This window comes from Limulus polyphemus, unplaced genomic scaffold (genome assembly GCF_000517525.1).
Source record: "Limulus polyphemus unplaced genomic scaffold, Limulus_polyphemus-2.1.2 Scaffold286, whole genome shotgun sequence".
NCBI lineage: Eukaryota > Metazoa > Arthropoda > Merostomata > Xiphosura > Limulidae > Limulus > Limulus polyphemus.
Window position 1 is genome coordinate 157822 of NW_013665896.1, and position 5435 is coordinate 163256.

At 30.5% G+C, this 5435-nt stretch overlaps 1 protein-coding gene across 1 annotated transcript in view; it reads left to right on the forward strand.

The window, feature by feature from the left end:
- Nucleotides 1-2662: 2662 nt before the first annotated feature.
- LOC106457051 (leucine-rich repeat flightless-interacting protein 2-like) overlaps nt 2663-5435 on the forward strand; it is a 90994-nt gene continuing 88221 nt past the window's right edge. The window contains exon 1 of the mRNA XM_013916433.2: nt 2663-2820. The gene's annotated coding sequence lies outside the window, so the exon portion shown is untranslated. The remainder of the gene's footprint in view (nt 2821-5435) is intronic.

Here is a 5435-nt window from a genome sequence, read left to right on the forward strand (position 1 = left end):
GCGTGAATCGTTCGTTGAGAATTATAGCGTGTGTTTAAGTGTGGAAATTAAGTGTATTGCAAAGTTGTATTGAGAAAGAATAAACTAGTTTTACTTAAGAAAGGATCTGTATCGCTAAGTTTCTCGGAAAGAATTTCTACGGGAAATTAACAAACGAACAGAGACGTAACAACACTTTTACTTCTTCAATTTGTCATTAAAGCTAGCCTTTTTATACTTCTTCAACCTTATTATTGTAGTCTTTTGTACATCTCCAATTGTTTCGTTCATCTTGTTTCCAATCACATATATTTCTGTGTTGAGTTCTTCTTTAAATATTACATCTCTTTTAACTCTGAAGTTCTTTCTCTTAACTCTTAATCTGCTTTCATTTTCCTGCCTCTTTATTTTTGGTTTTCGTTTATTTTCCTATATATTTCATCTTAGTTTGCGTTTATTTTTCTACCTATTTCTTATTGGTCTTCTTTTCTTTTCTGTTATGGTCCTGCAATCTTATAACACGTTCTTCTTTTTTTCTCTCTCTCTCTCTTTCTTTTTGGTCGTTTTTATTTTATTTTGTCCCTTTCTTTTTGACGTTTTTTTTAAATTTTCATCATTTCAAACAAAGGTTCAACCACATTTCTTTCCTATGCTATTTGTCATATTGAAGTGTAGTCAAAGTTTAATTTTATTTTCACCGAAATAATTCCGCTTCTGACACCAGTTTTGTAACGTGTTCTATCATGGGCGGGTTCATTTGGATTAATCGATAAAAATAATACCAGGTCCTGTTCATGTAATGATAACGAATTAATTTATTCCTTCAATAAATGTTTGCTACAACTATGTTCATTTGTAGGCCTAATTTCAAAAAAAAAAATAAAAAATAAACGTCAAAACTAATATCGATTTAACTTATTTAAGATCAATAACAATAAAAACTCACCGAGTAACTAAATAAACGCCATAAATTTCACTTCTAACACTGAATGACTTTTCTGACACTGAACTGAATCACTCACTGATTATTCACTGAATACTTCACTGACATTGCATTCACTGATTACACTTATATTGTGGCCTTGTTTATACATACTCCACAAAGCTTCTCGATTCTTAACTTTCACCATAGTTTTTGATTTTAATATCATGCTCACTTTAGTAAACATCTAAATTAAAAGACTGAAAATATAGCTTATAAAAGAATAAATTTTCCCACAGCTTTAAGTCTGCCCCTTTAACTATACATATTTCTACATATATATTAAAAATCAATAAATAACACAGGCCATAAAACTTATCGTTATGAAATGTTAGTATCCTATGCCATAAAAAACCAGGAGTGTATCACTCATTTATTTTTTAGATAGTGACTCTCCAAATTTCTAGCCCCTGGTAACTCAACACTAACCTCGAGGGCTTATTACGCTAAAATTCGGGGCTCGATCTGGCTATATGATGGGTACAATGCAGATAGCCGGTGTTTATCTTTACACTTAAATCAAACAAACCAAATTATCCGTCATAGGTTTATGAGTAATATCTTACAGAACCAGGATCATATCAAAAACTTTGAACAGATTGCTGCGAGGAAATAAAATTTATTCTTCCAAAACGACCTTGATTTCTTAAAGGTATTCCACTTTTCTAGGTGCTTCCTCAAATTATCAAATATGATCAATAAGTATAATGATCAACAAGTCACACGTTTGATATTGTAACTGAAATGTATAATTAATGTTTAATCATAAATTCACTTTTGGTCGTTTTTGTTTAGCATAAAGCTACACAATGAGCTATCTGTGCTGTAGTCACCATGGGTATCGAAACCCGATTTTTAACATTAAAAGCCTTCAGACTTACCTCTGAGCCACTGTGAGGCTCACTTTTGATATTGTATATGCTTAGAATTATTTAGTATTGTGGTAAGAGCCAATACTCAAGTGAGAACCTTGGTGACTGAAGTGCGAGAGAGTTCCATATACATTGGAAATGGTTAAAAAAAAGAACAACTAGGATAATTCTTGGATTTGAAGGTCTATTTTGTGAAAGTACTTAATCTTGAGAAAAGAAAAGTATAAGTGACATAATTGCAGTCTAAAAAATCATACGGGGGAACAATAGGATAAAAACTTCTGATTTATTTGTGCTGTATTCTGAAGAAAATGGGAGGAAAAGACAAAACTTCAAAACTGTAAGAGAATAGCTTGTCATCTGGAATGCATGGCCATCGGCAGTAGTACTAGTACTCCAGAGTTTAAAATGACATAAGGTATGGACAACAAAAGGCTATTTAGTGAACGGGATAGATCATTTCCTGAATAAAAACAGATTAATTTTAAACTTGACTTTTTCTTAAGTGTGGATTTAAATGGACAGCTTTGAAGGACCAAATGGTTCGTTGTTGTAGGAACATTGTTATTCGTGTTATGTCTGTTGTACTTGAAATAAAACGTGAAATATGGAATTTACGCTTCGAAGTTCCTGCATGAACATTGCCTTTCCCTATTACTTGATGAATTTTATAATTTATATTTTCTAGCGTTTATTATTATCTTTTTACAATCAAAGTGACTACGATATTGTTCAACTTAACTAATAAAAATGTAGATAAATTTTCGTTTCAACAGAGAACTTGATAGTTTCCGTTTTTCAGAACACCTGGAAGTGCAATCGCGAAAGATCGGCAGAACTCATACGGGTGGTTCTGTAATTCAGGTAGTGCTCGTAATTGCACTGTGTAAATGTTTAATTTAATAGTGATAGTTCATTTGCCTTTGAAAGTGTTATATACAAGTTAAGAGATTTATTAGAATACTTACAAACGATATTCAATGTGAGGTAAGTCTGTCAATTCTGCATGTAAACTACTAATACTATGTTTAGGAATGTCCTAACCGATGAACCACTGAGTTATATTATAATCTGTACTATACATTATAGTTTATACTACTACTAATAATAATATTACAATTACTATCTTATTATGTAGAGTTTTCCCAAGTTACACATAAGTTATAACTTATATTAAGTATGATACTTTAAACTTTTAAAGTTAAACACGTTAATCGCTAACTTAAGTAATACGATTAATTAGTCATCGTATGCAGTTAGTAATAGTAATAGTCATATAGTTTGTTATGGCATTAAATTGAAAGCTCTCTATCTTTCATTTTTAAATGTGTGAAGGGTTAAAAATTTTAGTTTGATTGAAATATGTTCAAATTATTGTAACGTTTAAAAAATATCAGAGATTCACAGAATTGCGAAAGTGCCTTCCTCCAAACTAGATAGAACTTCAGAAGGCAGCAGCAGTTCATAGGAAACTATTTAACATAACTCAAACTAAAGTAAAAGCAATAAAATTGTTTAAAACTCTGAAGAATGATGTTTATGACATTACATAGTGACGCTAACAGTATAATCTGAGTATACTACATGGACACTTGCATCTGAAGAAGAAAGGCCCACCTTTTGAAAGCTGAAAGCGTTCGAGTTATAATTTATAGGGTTTTTATTCATGCCTAAGTGTAAAATTACTATCTTCTATAACTTTTTGTTGAACTTTAAGTTAAGGTTTAATTTTAATTTAAAGTAGGACCTTAAGTGTACTAGTAGTAGTATAGTGTACATTGTATTGTTATTCTAATACTAGTAACAGTTAATTTTATACAGAGAAATTTGGATGAATTAAAAATAAAGCATCAATACCATACATTGTTTTCCTTAATGTTAAAGCTTAAAAGAAGTCAAAGATCAGATATTAAAGCCTCTCTCATATTTGGTAGTGGAAGACCAGTAGAATTGAGCAGGATTGCCGACTTGCCTATGTTAATTCACAAATTTTAGGTCATTTAGTTTTACTTCTATAGTGGGAAAAATGCTGTAGTATGATAAAAGAATAAAAGTGAAATATGATAATAAGAAAGAAAGCCTACATGTATTCACTAAAGGGAAATCTTACCTTACTAATCTCTAACTACTTTTTTAAAGATGTTTCTTGTCATATGGATGATGGAAAGGATGTGGATTTGGTAGACTTAGATTTTTGAAATGATTTTGTAACCTTAGATAAGGTGGCACACAAAACATTAACAAAGAAAATTAATTTGATGATGGTTGGGGAAAGACTAGTTAATTGAATTGAAGGGTGGCTTGGTGAAAGAAAGCAAAACATTGTTGGTAATGGAGTCTAGTCAAACTGGACCCTTATTACTAGTTGTTTGTCTCAGAAGTCAGGTTTCAGACCTTTGTATTTTTCTTATTTATATAAATGATATTGATAGGGCATAGCTAATAAATTAATGAAGTTTACTAATGAAACTAAACTCTTAATTGGGTATTTTTATCTTTACTAAAGATTTTGAGGTACTACAGAATAACTTGGATCAATTGGTGAATTGGACAAAAAAGTTAGCAAATGACTTTTACCCTGTAGCTCTGTCAGTTCTGCATAAGAAACAATAATGTCAAACTGAAGCTGCCATACAGCTTGTTTAATATTCATCAATAAAACAAGTGAACTGTTGATGTTGCATAATAATAATAATATATGACAATCTGGAGTATTCTCACAAAACCACCTTATATCCCTTAAACAGATTATACAAACTCATTTAAATTGTACTACAGTAACGAAGGCTTCAGCACAGAGACTGGAACATGCCAACCTGTATATTCCATGCAAGTGCTGTCCCTGGAAATATCAATGTTAATGCAGTACTACGTACGTTGTCTAAGTCTTTAAAGTAAAATGACAATTTCAGTTATAGTGATATAACAAAACAAGACTTATTGATACTATTAGGTGTAAACACTGTGGAGTCTTAACTGGGTGACCATCCTATATACACAGCATGGATTCCTCCAATAACTTTGGTAGATATTTTAATGTTTGAATGTTGGTTTAAGCCTAAAGGTCTTTGATTGAACTTATTGCTGGAAGAAAGTATCAAGAGGGCAATTAACAAAAGAAAAAAAAAGTTGGGTAAAGTGAGTATGGTAGAATATTTTACAAATACAGAATGAAATAAGTCAATGGCTCATACACCATTATATTAAGTGTATCTCTTGGACTATGTGTTATCAATTACTGTGATTTATATAAACAAAATAAATCTAATGTACAATTGTATGAGACATTAACAAATCAGATAGAATGTATTTTTGTGTGTATAGAATAGAAGACAATTATTTATAATTAAGCCATGTACACATGTAGTGAACAATTTTAGTATATTGATACATGTATTTTGGTTACCTTTACCTAATAACATTGTGATACATAAAAAAGAAACACATTTGTTAAGAATGCTTTCCATTTTTTATCATATAACAATCCAACTAAAGCAACATATGAACTTAATTTTTACTTATAATTATTTTGTTCCCTTTAACTTAGTAGGGCATCTTTAAAATTTTTAAAAATTAACTAATTAATACTAATTTAATTTAAG